The sequence below is a fragment of the Cherax quadricarinatus genome, chromosome 11 (genome assembly GCF_038502225.1).
Source record: "Cherax quadricarinatus isolate ZL_2023a chromosome 11, ASM3850222v1, whole genome shotgun sequence".
Taxonomy (NCBI): Eukaryota; Metazoa; Arthropoda; class Malacostraca; order Decapoda; family Parastacidae; genus Cherax; species Cherax quadricarinatus.
The window spans coordinates 27,760,028-27,776,663 of NC_091302.1; the positions used below are offsets into that span (position 1 = coordinate 27,760,028).

The window sequence follows — 16,636 nt, forward strand, 5'->3', positions numbered from 1 at the left end:
ACATTTAAGCACAGAAGGTTACAACAAAATCCTTAAACTTGGATTTAAGTAGGCTTTCCAAAGTAAATGTAAATTTAATTTCTGGGTAGCTAATTTGTAGTAATTGTGAACATTGCTTACAAATAATATATCTCAAATGTTCATCTTTAGGAATTGTAACAGAATGCATTTTGTTGGAGAAATTAGTTAAGATACATCAAGAAACAGGACAAGTGTTTCCTGACGCGGGTCTTGATCATATGATGACCCAACACTTACCTTCCACTGGCTTACCAGTCCAACCCTTCAAAAATGATAATACTAATTAGTTTTAATGGCATTTTCTTTAATGCTGATACCGACATGATCCAGTAATATCTTTATTTATTTACTAAAAGTACATGTACATGGTGTACAGGCCTAACTGACATCAATAGCTTACTACTATGTAGAAAGCCCCTTGTTATGCTGAACATTTCGGGCAAATCAGATCAGTTTTGCCCAGGATGCGACCCACACCCAGGTACTCATTTTAAACTGATGGGTGAACAGGGACAGGGACAGCAGGTGTCTTATGGAAACATGTCCCTAATATTTTCCAGCTGTACCAGAGGAGATTCGAACTCCGGACGTCAGTGTGTGAGCTGAGTGCGCTAGCGATGGACTTATAGTAGAGTAAATTAAGGAAGCGACGATAACATGTTCAACATTAACATCTCGAAATGATAACTTATTATTTTCCTTACATGATGTGAATACTTCTCACTACTGCTTAAACAAGTCTAGATGAGGGGGTCCTCAAAAAGTAAGAATGTATCATTTGCACATCTCTTATATAGTGTTGCACTAAAATCAACTGGACATTCATCGTTCATCAAACCAAATCTTTTCAGTAATTCATTGGGGTATATTTGTAAGACTGTATTCCAATAGGTAACTCTTTGCTACTCCATCTGTTTGTGTTGATCATACTGCTTGTTAGTAAAAGTAAAGAAAAAATCATTAACTAAAGTAATTATTTTGAATCTTTTCATTTATACCTTCCACTGACTCTGTGTAAGTAAATCATTCATGAACGATGATGTCTATTGTCTCTTATAGGGGAATTTTGGCATATTATGACTATATCAATGATGTCCATTACTTCATTAGGCTAATAATAGGGAGTCATATGTTCAGCAAAATCTTTTCCTGGTGTCATGACAGTGCATGACACCAGGAAAAGACCCCTGCTATTGTTATTAGTGTTGTCTTGTGGCTGAAAAGGGGAGATGTAGCTAATGTAGTTATGGTTCTATGGGACATTCCTCATTGTTCACATAATCTAGTATGAAACTGTCAGAAAGTATTACCAATAACTCTAACCTTACAGTTAGTACCAGTTAACCGATCATTAATGCTTGAAAATAAAGTTGGTATAACTGCACTGTTATATATGAAATAACTATCAACAATTAAAGAATTAACAAAAATAATATTAATAATAGCGGCTATAACAGTATTCACTTATACTAGCTCAGATACCATATAGAGTTTAATATAAGAAACATCTTCAGGAAATGTACCCTAGGGTGATTAATCTAGGTGTTTTTATAAAGAAAAATTAACATTTTCTGAATCAGTGAAAGTGGGTATCTATTACATAATTAACATTTACATAAAATGTAAAAGGAATTTTTAGTCTTATTAAACTACTGACCGAATTGTTTCGACAAATGCACTAATAATGTAAATATCTGTTGGCTGTGTTAATGGAATGTTTGTAAACGATGACTCTACATCAAAACTACCCATAACAGAATTTGCACTTTTACAAATATTAATATTTTTAATAAAATCACAGGAATTTTTAAAATCGAATTCATTTATCATTATGCCCTTCAATAAAGTCAAAAGGAATTCAACAAAGTTAAATTTGGAAGTATCGTTAGCGATAAGGATTAGAAGATGTGGAACCCCTTTTTCACGCATCAACATCTGAAATATTTATTAATCCACACAAGATTCAGGTAAACACGTGCTGACAGTACAGTGAAGTCTTTATTAATACAGCGTTTCACCTACAAGTGGGCTTTATTAGGTACTGTATTAAAAATTAAGAGAAAAGTTACAGCTTACATGCAACATCAGGGAGAGGGTAATGGCTCAGGTGTAAATATGCTGAACAAGAAGCCAACTAGTCCAGGCTGCTTTCCTTTGTTCCCTGATGATGTGTGTTCTAAGAGTCACCGGAGTGAACAGTCCAAAATATTTTTCATGGTGTTAGTTTGATTGTACATCACTCCTAATACCTACGTTTAATCATATTGCATTCTTCAATACCAGCTCGGCTTTGTCCCTCGATATGATTTACAAGGGTTTGCAGTTGTGGGGTTTTAGCATGCAAACAAGCTAAACCATATAATAAATGGACTGTAATGGGACTTAGCTTGATGACGACTCAACATTCCACAGCCGCCTCCAGAACATTCTTGGAGCTGATGATGCAATCGCATTTGGGCTGTGTAAATAAAATTGGTTGTAAGTATAATTACCCCAAGGGGATGTTGTGTCAGTATTCCAATGAATAACTGAATACTGACGAGGGCCTAATACTCACTTGTGTTCGGCTCAAAAGCCCACAACTCACTGACGAATACAGGATGATTTTGAACCCCTTGAGACACAAGAACTGCGCAGTCCCCTGCATAACAAGCAAATTCAAAACTTACCTTGCTCTTGTAGCGTGAGCTAAGGTGTTGGATGCACCTTTCGACAGGTATCGTTGACTTGATTGAAGAATAGGTGTCTCGGTGCACTAGTCTATAAAGATAGTTCTCAATACACTCGGTATACAACACTGCTTTGTCTTTCAATTGTTTTAAACTCACAGTACTGTCACTACAGGAAGCTGTGCACACTTCTCTGTAATATACCACGAATGTGGATTGTCCTTTATGCACAAAAACACACAGATCAGTGTTCTTTGTTCATTATCCCTGACTGGGTTTAAAGCAATCTGCCCCGCGGCACCCTCTGCTGGCCCCAGCTGGCCCTGGCTTCTTCCGACACACAAAAAAAGTGTCGATCAATCATGTTTCCCTTGCTTGCTAAACTTCCACCATGAAGCAATGCAGAATCCTTGATTCTTGCTGTCTGAGCATAGATGTCAGTGTATGCTATCTTTAACATGGTAATAAATGGGTGTTGGATTTACCTTAATTGTCCTGCTAAGGTAAGAGATCGATTTTTCTCTCATTAATCTACATTCGTTGCAATGGTCTCTTGCAAGGAAGTCACGTGACCATGACACACACTGTTACTGCATCTGGAATCAATTATAAACTCTGGATGCAGAAGCAAGTAAGATGCCATCGCCCTTTCTGAGAGGGGTGAAAAGGGTGAAAAGGGCTGAAAGAGCTGAAAGGACTGAAAGGGGTTGATACCCCCCTCCTGGAAGAATTTTCTCCACACTGGGGGGCGACGATGGTTCGTTATAGGTGAACTATTCATGTCCAACCATTAATTTGATCTTCTCACTCACCACTACTGCTGCTTGTATTTTCTGAACAGCTTTAGTCTGTGTTCTTTCTGGAGAATCACTACATTTGTTTTCAACACTGTAATTCTAACAGCAATAGTTCATCTATTGTCCACTTATTCATTACACCTTTGCTCAAAACATCAACTGTCCTGATGATTTCATTTGCATCAGGATATATGGTCACAATTTTTCCAATAGGTCATTGGGACCTCTGACCATCATTGTCAGTAATCAATATGTTACCAGGCCTTAATGACTTATAATTTTCAGGAACACCAGCTCCATAGAAATGTTCTCTCAGTGAGGTGAGATAGTCTTCTTGCCAAATTTGCTCCCAAGGTTCAATCACTTTATTAAGGTGTTTGAATTTATATCTGAGTTGCTCAGGTTCGAAATAGGTAGGATCCTCTATGATTTTTTTATCATTCATGGGAGGAACAGGTTCGAGCCTTCTGCCATGGAGTAAATGAGATGGACTTAACACTTCTAAATTGCCCAGATCATCGGTAAAATAAGTTAGAGGTCTTTTGTTGACTCTGTTCCCTATTTCAGTCACAACTGTACGAAATTCTTCAAAGTCGATTCGCTGATGAGGAAGAGTCTTCATTCACCAACAGTTTACGATGCTGATCATTCTTTCATAAAATCTCCTGTGCCATGGAGATTTAGGAGGAATGTATCTCCGATGACAACTGTGTTGATTCAGCATCTGTTGCACTTCTGGCTGATCAAAGATCTTGCTTATATAAGCAGCACCAGCAACAAAGTTCGTTGCATTGTCTGAAATCATCAGTCTGTGACATCCCCTTCTGGCTGCAAACCTTCTGAATAATTTGATAAAGGTTTCAGCAGACATGTCAGTGGCTACTTCTAGATGTACTGCTCTAGTCGTAGCACAAGTGAACAAGCAGATGTACACCTTGATGGGAGCTTTGTCAACTGTTTTACTTAAAATTATTGGTCCAGTGTAATCTACACCTGTCACTTCAAATGGAATGACATGACAAACTCTTTCAGAGGTATACGGAGGTGGACCTGGATACTGACATACTCGCATATAGTAGTGACGACAAGTAATGCAGTTCCTTATTTGTTTTTTCACACTTTGTCGACCTTGAAGTATCCAGTAGGATTGTCGTATATGACAAAGTGTGTCAGCTACCCCACCATGTAACACGTTACTGTGGCCGTTTTTAACAATCAGTTTTGTTAGCCAATGATTCTTAGGGATCAGATTGAATGTATGGCTTCTTTAGGTAGTGAAGATTTGTGAATTCTTCCTCGACATCTTATAGTCTTTTCCGAGTCGAGATAAAATCCTAAAAATTTAACGTATCAGGTTTCTTTGGGGATTTATCTTGTGTTTCCAGAAATTTGCATTCTGTAGAGAAATATCTTTCTGTATTAGTTTCACTCAGTATTCAATGGGTTCAGGAAATTCATAATTAGGTTTTATCCCTTAATGGAATTTAAAGACAAGAGCTGTAACTCTTAAGAGTTTACCCAAAGATGAGTATTTAGATCCATCAATGACTATTTCTGGTGCGTCTGCAGTATTTAAACAGATTATTTCTGCTGTGTTCAAGCAGACTGTTTCTTCTGGCATAATGTGAGCTTTTTGTTGAGGCCAGTTATTTTCATTAGAGAGCCAGTTTGGTCCGTTGAGCCAAAATTTATTATCCACAAACTTCTTTAGTGGGACACCACGTGACAACATGTCAGCTGGATTCTCTTGGGCAGAGACGTGGAGAAAGAGATAATCTCTCTGCATCTCTCTTATTTCTGCTACTTTATTCTGTACATAGACCAACTTACTCTTATTATTTCTTAACCACTGGAGAACTGCCTCATTATCACTCCAGATCACGGTTTTCTCAATAGTGAGATGATCAAGTACTTTGTTGAGATAGACAGCTAATTTTGTACCTACATAGAGTGCTGTTAGTTCCAATTGTGGTACTGTTCTGACCTTCAAGGGTGCTACCCTGGCCTTTGAAGTAATTAGTGTACTTCCTTCAGTATTACTCATGTAAGCTACAGCGCCATAACCTCTGGTTGACGCATCACAGAACACATGTAATGTGTACTTGTTTCCCTCTTGACCTATTTGTCTGGGAAATTTAATTTGAGGAAATTGTTTAAACTCCTTGGATATTTCATACCATGCTTGACTCATTTCTAGAGGCAAGTTCTCATCCCATCCGATTTTGAGTTTCCATGTATCTTGTACAAGCATTTTACCCTTTATGATAATTGGTGAGACGAGTCCTAGAGGATGAAAACATTGAGATACCTCTGAGAGTAAACTACGTTTGGTGAGTGTACTGCATGATTTATTGTTTATCCTTTTGAGACTCAAAGTGCCTTCCTGTGTGTTCCAATTTAGTCAAGGCATGTTGTTGCAATCAGGAATTTCAGCTTCAGGGAAATCTTCTTTGTCCACAGAGAAACTTCTCTTTAAGGTTTCCTTGAAGGGACTTTCAGATTTCTTCAAATGTGTATTTAGAGTAGCTTCTAGCAAGAATGGACAGGAGGTTTCGCCAAGTACGACTGACTTGAAACGATAAGTTTTCACAGGACTTTGAGCATCATGTGGATTTTCTGGCCACAGGAATCGAGCATAATCTCAATCTATTTCTTGTAGTCCTACTCTTAAGAAAGCTTTGGAAATATCAGCCGTGTAGGCATATGGATTTGTGCAAAATTTCATAAGTACGTCTCCAAGCTTCTCAGTTAGTGAGGGTCCGATCATCAGACAGTCATTAAGACTTGCTACATGTTTATTTGCACGTGCGCTGCAATTATATACAACACGTAGTGGAGTGGTTTCAGTATCTTTTCTGACTCGATGGTGCGGGAGATAATGAGCTTCTGTCTTCAACTTATCTTCGATTACTTCCTCAATGAATTTATTGTCCAACTGTTCTTGTATGATATTATCATAGACAGTCAGTAGCTCTGGATTCTTCCTGAGCTCATGTATTTGTGCTTTCATTTGTCCGAAAGCCATGCGATAATGGCTAGGCAGATATGGTGGATTTAATTTCCATGGTAACCTAACCCAATACTGCCCATCTTCATATCTGACAGTGTCCAAATATTGGTTATAAGTCTGAGACTCTTGAGGGCTTGGTTTATTTACATCAATACCTCTAGCATTTAAATCCTACAACTTATCAACTGATTCATTCATTTCTTCCAGTAATGATAATGTTTGCTGTGGTTGATGATCAGCGGTTATTCTTGTAACTAGTACATTTTCCACTTAATCAATAGCAGCTTCTGTAATACTTTGAGAGGGAATGGGACCATATACAATGTGGCCTCCTGCTGTTTTCAGCAGGAGTGATAATAATCACTTCAAATGATTAAACCAATTGGACCAACTTTGTCCGTCTGTATGTCTGGACAGGCTAACTTGACCTTGGCTACTTTCAGTGCCGCAACTGTATCTTTTAATCCCCGGATTTCCACAGACTTAGGCAAATCATCTACTACCTCACTTCTACTGGTTTTTTTCCTGTTTCCTAGACCAACAGTGAATCTGGCTAGGTCATATGTCTTTTTACCAGAACTTTGGAAAAAAACAGCTATATCTAACTGTATTTTGGCATGGGGTTGTTTATTCGACTTCTGCAATACTGTTCTCCTTATGAAGGACCTTTGTGAGCCTTGATCAAATAGTGTTAGCACACTGGTTTTGTGTAATTTATTGGATAACTCTACTACAGCTATTGGGAGAGCAGTCAATTTAGACCTCTCTCATTTAATACTGTTACTTGTTGACTTCCTGATTCTGTGGAAGTCGTCTGTTGTTCAGCATAAGTATTTGGGCATAATGCTGTATGATGCATACCTTTGCATTTAAAACACTTCTTCAGTGAGCATTTACCTCCGTTGTGTTCACCTAAACACTTAGTGCACCTTTTAAGCTGATGAACACGGTGTTTACGTGCCTCCATTGTTGTGTATTGACTACAATACTGTGCCCAATGTGTTCCATCACAAAGTGCACATTTTGGAGTACGTTTATGTGTGACAGTCTGTTTATTGTCTGTTGTATTCATAGCTTGATAAGTGCCTACATGGATTTCCCATTCTGTGATTTAGTGGGGGGTAGGTAAACTCTTTTTATACTGAGTTGAAGGTTTATTATCCTCAGTAGGGTTTGTGGATTTATCATCTTGTCTCGTTGCTTGCATGCAAGAAACTATTGCTTGTAAACCATTGCTAATTTCTTCACAAGTGAAATAGCATTTGTTGAACATAATATTTAAGCATTCAATGGTTTGTGGTGACAACTTATGCTGTACAGTACCACTGATAAACCAATCACATTTAAGTCATATGTAGACTCTACATATCAGAGACTATCGTCTAATGTGATCCTAAATGACTGTAAGTCTGAGAAACAATGTCTAGGTGGTTTCAAGCTTGAGACTGTGACTGCATGTCTAACCCTGATTTTGTCAGCATCAAAGTAATTGTCTGACAAGACATGTAATGCTAGATGATAATTGCCTTTGACCACCAGAAAAGGCTTAATCAGATTATGGGGTTTCCCCTTCACAAGACATTTAAGATAACTAATTTAGCAATCTCATCTATGTCAGTTCGTGAATTTACTAGAGACTGAAACCCACTAATGAACTCTTCATTGTTTCCTTCAAAAATGGGCAAAGATAATGAAGGAAAACTTGGCAATGGGATACCAGGTGTCACATGTGTAACAAGTGTGGCTGGTATGGCAAGTGTCTGACCACTAGTTACAGGAGGTCTCTGTGACAGAGTTTTGCAGCAGGTAGCCTGTACCTCTGTCCACCTTAATTGTTGATCACTAAAAGTACCCAAAACAATTTTAATGTCATCCTCAGATGGATTTGATTCTAGGAATTCACTTTTATATTTTGCATAACCTGAATTAATGATTTCCATACGTTGAGTAAGTAATTCCAGTTTTACCTCAAGATCATCAAAATCTGTTTGTATTTTGAATCAACCCTACACAGACTGAAATTAGATTTTCTAATTGTGTAATCTTTGTTTGTAAAGATTTAAATTGGGTGTCAACAGATGCCATTTTGCTGGAATACTGATAATTCTTAGCACCATACTCAGAGTGTTTAAACATACCACACTGCTATGGACAGCTGAATGTTTGTTGTGATGTGTCAGCAACACTACTGACCCACTGACTGTGACCTCAGGGTCAATGACCTTGAAGGGTACAGGGTACATATGTCCAGAAGCTGAGTCGACTGTTTGTAATCACTGTACACTGTATAACTGTATATCACACATGTATATTCCTTACACTTTTAAATAAATTTCCCTGTTAATATATGAAAGCTTACATTTAATGTAACTTCCTTAAATATATGAGAGACACACATAAGACACAGTCTCGTCTCTTAATTTGTGTCTATAAACATTATAAACACTATGTGTATATACATTCACTCAAGCTGAACGCCATCTGGCTTGATGCTGATGTCAGTGCTCTTGAGTGTGAAGAGTTCCAGCAGAGGTTGAGTGGGTGATTGGGTAAGCCAGCCAGCCCCCATTTTCTGTTGAGTTGGTGAGTGCCTCTTTGGGATTCTGGGTGAGCCTCCCTTTTTCTATTGGCTAGCGGCGGCCGCCCATTCTCATACACTGAGTGCGCAGACTCATGCATTTGATTTATAATGTAAAAACACTACTTTTACAGCTTTTTCAAAGAACCTTGGCTTGTAATTTATTTGTATACTGTAGTACAAGAATTCTGGACCACAATGTGGCCACTATCCAGTTCGAGCATGACTAACCTGTGGGGTTTTAGCATACAAACAAGCTAAGCCATATAATAAATGGACTGTAACGGGACTTAGTTTGATGACGACTCAACATTCCACAGCCGCTTCCAGAACATTCTTGGAGCCGATGATGCAACGCATTTGGGCTGTGTAAATAAAATTGGTTGGAAGTAATGGTGAAGTAATGGTGAAGCTGGAGGTGCTGTCCTGGGAGACAGTAATGGTGAAGCTGGAGGTGCTGTCCTGGGAGACAGTAATGGTGAAGCTGGAGGTGCTGTCCTGGGAGACAGTAATGGTGAAGCTGGAGGTGCTGTCCTGGGAGACAGTAATGGTGAAGCTGGAGGTGCTGTCCTGGGAGACAGTAATGGTGAAGCTGGAGATTTTGTCCAGGTAGTCGGGAATTATACGCAGGAAGGAATACATATAAATGACCTCATAGGGGACAGGAGCCGTAGTGGGGAAACAAGTGTAGTCAAAGATAAGATAAAACCAATATTGCAAACTAGAAATACCACAGGAAATAGCAAACAAGAGGACTCCACTAGCTATAGTGAGGATATATTACCAAAAACAACTGGTGGGAGCTCCATTGTTGGTGCTAGGGAGGATAGGAATAAGACAGGGAAACATGCACCAACAGGGAATACAGTCACAGAAACCCAAGGCAAACGGAAACCAAGCCTGTGCACTTACTATGCACTTGGTATCTGCAGACATGGGAAATCTGGAAAAACAGACGGGACGTGCAACTATGACCACCCTAGAAAATGCCATGCCCATATGACAACAGGAAAATGCAAACTCCCTTCCTGTAAGCTTTTTCGCCCTGAAATGTGTACCTCTTCAGTACAGGAAAGACTGTGCTATAACTTAAATTGCCAGGCACACCATCTAAAGGGGACAAAAAGATACAAAACATCCAGGCCATGAGAAAACCTGGGTAGCCACAGCCACTCAAGAGGGAGAGGTTTTTTAGTGCCAGGAAGGAAAAAAAACTGGCAGGAAATGGCAGAAATCGTACACCAAATCCAGTCATTCCTGGAGTGGAACCACAGTCGATGGCCTCCACTCCAAACCAACAGATACAGATACTAATGCCGAAAAAAATCCCCCCCAAGTACCAACAATACCACCAGTCCGATGACATTCTTCTTTGCAAATATACAGGGTCTAAAGCCAGCAACAAACAACAAAATACCTTTCATCCGTGGACTGCTTGCAGAGGCAAAGGCAATGTTCGCGGCTTTCACTGAGACCCACATAAAGGATCACTTGGACAACGAAATATGGATCCCAGGTTACAACCTATACAGATGTGACAGAGTGAACAGGCAAAAGGGGGGGGGGGTTGGCCTGTACATTGCAGAGTCATTTGTTTGCACAGAACTGCTAAATGCCTCAAATGATGTAGTGGAAGTTTTAGCAGTAAAGGTCGAGAACCAAAACCTAGTCATTGTGGTAGTCTACAAGCCTCCGGATGCAACATCCCAGCAATTCCAGGAACAGCTGTTAAAAATTGACCACTGTCCGGAAAATCTTCCAGCTCCTGCACCCAACATCTTGCTCCTGGGGGATTTCAACTTAAGGCACCTAAAATGGAGGAATATAGCAAATAATATTGTTGCAGTAATAACACCAGGAGGCAGCTCTGATGAAAACTCACACTCACACGAGCTTTTAAATCTCTGCACAAAATTAAATTTAAACCAGCAAATAATAGAGCCTACTAGACTGGAGAATACACTAGACCTCATCTTCACTAACAATGATGATCTGATAAGAAATGTCACCATATCAAAAACAATATACTCAGATCACAACATAATTGAGGTTCAGACATGTATGCGTGGAGCCCCAGACAGACATAATGAGACTAGTCACGAGGGAGCATTCACCAAATTCAACTTCAATAACAAAAACATAAAGTGGGACCAAGTAAACCAAGTCCTAACCGATATAAGCTGGGAAGATATACTAAGCAACACAGACCCCAACGTATGCCTAGAACAGATTAACTTGGTGGCACTCGATGTATGCACAAGGCTTATTCCTCTAAGAAAAAGGAGGAGTAGATTTAAAAATAGAAAGAGACAGGCGCTCCCTTTACAGGCGACGGAAAAGAATAACAGAGCGGCTAAAAGAGGTCAATATTTCTGAAATGCGTAGGGAGACACTGGTCAGAGAAATAGCAAGCATCGAACTCAAGCTAAAGGAATCTTATAGGAGTCAGGAATCGCGGGAAGAACTAAAAGCCATAAATGAAATCGAAAGAAACCCAAAGTATTTCTTCTCCTATGCCAAATCAAAGTCGAGAACAACATCCAGTATTGGGCCCCTACTTAAACAAGATGGGTCCTACACAGATGACAGCAAGGAAATGAGTGAGCTACTCAAGTCCCAATATGACTCAGTTTCTAGCAAGCCGCTAACCAGACTGAGAGTCGAAGATCAAAATGAATTTTTTATGAGAGAGCCACAAAATTTGGATAACACAAGCCTATCCGATGTTATCCTGACGCCAAATGACTTCGAACAGGCGATAAATGACATGCCCATGCACTCTGCCCCAGGGCCAGACTCATGGAACTCCGTGTTCATCAAGAACTGCAAGAAGCCCCTATCACGAGCCTTTTCCATCCTATGGAGAGGGAGCATGGACACGGGGGTCGTCCCACAGTTACTAAAAACAACAGACATAGCCCCACTCCACAAAGGGGGCAGTAAAGCAACAGCAAAGAACTACAGACCGATAACACTAACATCCCATATCATAAAAATCTTTGAAAGGGTCCTAAGAAGCAAGATCACCACCCATCTAGAAACCCATCAGTTACACAACCAAGGGCAACATGGGTTTAGAACAGGTTGCTCCTGTCTGTCTCAACTATTGGATCACTATGACAAGGTCCTAAATGCAGTAGAAGATAAAAAGAATGCTGATGTAATATATACAGACTTTGCGAAAGCCTTCGACGAGTGTGACCATGGCGTAATAGCACACAAAATGCGTGCTAAAGGAATAACAGGGAAAGTCGGTCGATGGATCTATAATTTCCTCACTAACAGAACACAGAGAGTAGTCGTCAACAGAGTAAAGTCCGAGGCAGCTACGGTGAAAAGCTCTGTTCCACAAGGCACAGTACTCGCTCCCATCTTGTTCCTCATCCTCATATCCGACATAGACAAGGATGTCAGCCACAGCACCGTGTCTTCCTTTGCAGATGACACCCGAATCTGCATGACAGTGTCTTCCATTGCAGACACTGCAAGGCTCCAGGCGGACATCAACCGAATCTTTCAGTGGGCTGCAGAAAACAATATGAAGTTCAACGATGAGAAATTTCAATTACTCAGATATAGTAAACACGAGGAAATTAAATCTTCATCAGAGTACAAAACAAATTCTGGTCACAAAATAGAGCGAAACACCAACGTCAAAGACCTGGGAGTGATCATGTCGGAGGATCTCACCTTCAAGGACCATAACATTGTATCAATCGCATCTGCTAGAAAAATGACAGGATGGATAATGAGAACCTTAAAAACTAGGGAGGCCAAGCCCATGATGACACTCTTCAGGTCACTTGTTCTATCTAGGCTGGAATATTGCTGCACACTAACAGCACCTTTCAAGGCAGGTGAAATTGCTGACCTAGAAAATGTACAGAGAACCTTCACGGCGCGCATAACGGAGATAAAACACCTCAATTATTGGGAGCGCTTGAGGTTCCTGAACCTGTATTCCCTGGAACGCAGGCGGGAGAGATACATGATTATATACACCTGGAAAATCCTAGAGGGACTAGTACCGAACTTGCACACGAAAATCACTCACTACGAAACCAAAAGACTTGGCAGACGATGCAACATCCCCCCAATGAAAAGCACGGGTGTCACTAGCACGTTAAGAGACCATACAATAAGTGTCAGGGGCCCGAGACTGTTCAACTGCCTCCCAGCATACATAAGGGGGATTACCAACAGACCCCTGGCAGTCTTCAAGCTGGCACTGGACAAGCACCTAAAGTCGGTTCCTGACCAGCCGGGCTGTGGCTCGTACGTTGGTTTGCGTGCAGTCAGCAGCAACAGCCTGGTTGATCAGGTTCTGATCCACCAGGAGGCCTGGTCACAGACCGGGCCGCGGGGGCGTTGACCCCCGGAACTCTCTCAAGGTAAACTCCAGGTAAACCCCTAGAGGATGTTGTGTCAGTATTCCATTGAATAACTGAATACTGACAAGGGACTTATACTCACTTGTGTTCGGCTCAAAAGCCCACAACTCACTGCCGACTATAGGATGATTTTAAACCCCTTGAAACACAAGAACTGCGCAGTCCCCTGCATAACAAGTAAATTCAAAACCTACCTTGCTCTTGTAGCGTGAGGTGTTGGATGCACCTTTCGACAGGTATCGTTGACTTGATTGAAGAATATGTGTCTCGGTGCACTAGTCTATAAAGATAGTTCTCAATACACTCGGTATACAACACTGCTTTGTCTTTCAATTGTTTTAAATTCACAGTAATGTCACTACAGGAAGCTGTGCACACTTCTCTGTAATATACCACGAATGTGGATTGTCCTTTATGCACAAAAACACACAGATCAGTGTTCTTTGTTCATTATCCCTGACTGGGTTTAAAGCAATCTGCCCCGCGGCACTCTCTGCTGGCCTCAGCTGGCCCTGGCTTCTTCCGACACACAAAAAAAGTGTCGATCAATCATGTTTCCCTTGCTTGCTAAACTTCCACCATGAAGCAATGCAGAATCCTTGATTCTTGCTGTCTGAGCATAGATGTCAGTGTATGCTATCTTTAACATGGTAATAAATGGGTGCTGGATTTACCTTAATTGTCCTGCTAAGGTAAGAGATCGATTTTTCTTTTATTAATCTACATTCGTTGCAATGGTCTCTTGCAAGGAAGTCACGTGACCATGACACACACTGTTACTGCATCTGGAATCAATTATAAACTGTTGATGCACAAGACGCCTTCGCCCTTTCTGAGAGGGCTGAAAGGGCTGAAAAGGGCTGAAAGATCTGAAAAGGGCTGAAAAGGCTGAAAAGGGCTGATACCCCTCTCCTGGAAAAAAATTCTCCAATGTAGTGTCTTTCACTAACATGGTAGTATTAACAGCAACAACAACACTTGCTACAACTCTGCAGCATCACTTCCACATCAGTGAGTGGGACCAAACTATTACTTCAATAAAATAACAAGTTCAAACGTTGATGTTTGAAGTCGTCTACAATCGAACTAACACGATAAAACAAAACTGTGGTATGCTCACTTTGGTGACTCATAAAGCCCACATCATATTAAAACAAAGGAAACCCAACGTGGCCCGGTAGGCCTCTTGCAGTCCACTACTCAACATATATACACCTGACTGCTCACTCTGGATTCTTTATATAAGGTTTTTTTCCTCACTGATCTATGAACCTGATAAATCCCACGTCGCTGCAATATTATTTTACCACGTGTCGTCATTAGACTTTTATTTGGTATACTCAGGTCTCTATTAATTTTGTCGTTAAAATTACATGGTTAAATGACAGGTAGTGGAACGTGTTGTCATTGAAATACTTAAATATTTAAACATCCTTTGTTTCATCTTACTTCGCTTGTATTAAAAAAAGTTAAAGTAATATACTAACTCAGGTTTAATCTGTCTTAGCATTTCTCACTCACTGGTAGTAACACAAGCTAATTAGAATGTAACTTCTGCTGTTAGCAAGTAAGAGCATATGTCTCCTCGCCCAATTAATGAATGTCTCTCAGTTCATAACCAAAGCGAGTCTCTCATTAGCCAGTCAAAATGCCTGCTCGTTGGCCAATTAAATAACATCATTCTCTACTTAAGTCGTATCCTAATGGTCAATGAAGGTATCTCGCAGACAAATCATAAAACGTCTCAAACTATCCAGTCAGGGAACATAATCCATTGACCAATGAAAGAACATCTCTCACTGGTCTAACCTATAAACATCTCTCACTGGTCTAACCTATAAACTTCTCTCACTGGTCTAATCTATAAACATTTCTCACTGAATAATCATAAACATCCCCAATAACCAATCAAAAAAAATCTATCACTGACCAATCAAAGATTATCTCTCACTGACCAATCAGTGAGCATCTCTTGCTGACTAATGAGAGAACATTTCTCACTGACAAGTGAGAGAACATCTCTTACTAACCAATCAAAGAACATCTCACAATAGCCAATCAGTGTACATCTCTCAACGACCAATCAATGAGCATCTCTCAATAACCAGTCAGAGAACATCTTTGACCAATCAATGAACATCTCTCACTGACCAGTCAATGAACATCCCTCACTGAACAATTATTGAACATCTCTAACTGACCAGTCAATGTTCATCATTATCTATCCAATGACTGAACTTCTCTCACTGGACAGTTAACTAAATATTCTAACATAAATATCACAATATAATATAAATATTACTATTTTATGAAACGTACTGACAAACTCGGATTTTTCATTTTAAATGCCATAATAATTATTATAATACAACTATTCCTACTACTACCACTAATAATAATAATAATAATAATAATAATAATAATAATAATAATAATAACAATAGTAATGATAAATTTTAAGTCTAAAATATTATTAAAGTTGATAATAAGTAATTATACAATAGTGATAATAAAGTAGTAATTGATACAATTCAATAACGATTCGTAAAGTTATGAACAAATTTATAAAACAAATATGTAAAGCCATAATCAACGCATTATGTTTCAACAGCAACAAACACACTGTATAGACAATGCACAAACAAAGCGTGGATAACTAAATTGCTTAAGAATATATGTGTAAATAATTTACATTGGAAACACACACGCACACACTCATTCACATACAAAATACACACACACACATATATACATTATATACATATACAACAATATATATAAATATTAACAAATATAGATTACTAATCTGGATATGTTAGTCGGGTTAGTAATATAGAGGAAGTGGTGATGTTGGTAGTGAAAATGATAGTGACCGTTGCGGTAGTGTTGACAGTGATATTGGTGACTGTGGTGTTACTGATGGTAGTTTAAGTGTCTGTATTGGAGGTAGTGGAGTTTGTGGGAGACAGAAGTGTGTGGTAGGTAGTCAAATGTATGATAGGAAATAGGATGTGTGGTCGGCAGTGGAGTTTGACAACAGTGGAGTGTGTGTGGTCGGCAGTGGAGTTTGACGACAGTGGAGTGTGTGTGGTAGGCAGTACAGTGTGTGGTAAGCCGTGGAGAGTGTAACAGTGATGTGTGTGTGTGTGTGTGTGTGTGTGTTATCTGGA

At 39.7% G+C, this 16,636-nt stretch overlaps 1 protein-coding gene across 1 annotated transcript in view; it reads right to left on the minus strand.

Annotated features, from left to right (window-relative positions):
• LOC128687531 (cardioacceleratory peptide receptor-like) overlaps nt 1-16,636 on the minus strand; it is a 376,200-nt gene that overhangs the window by 28,197 nt on the left and 331,367 nt on the right. The gene's annotated exons all lie outside the window — the stretch shown is intronic.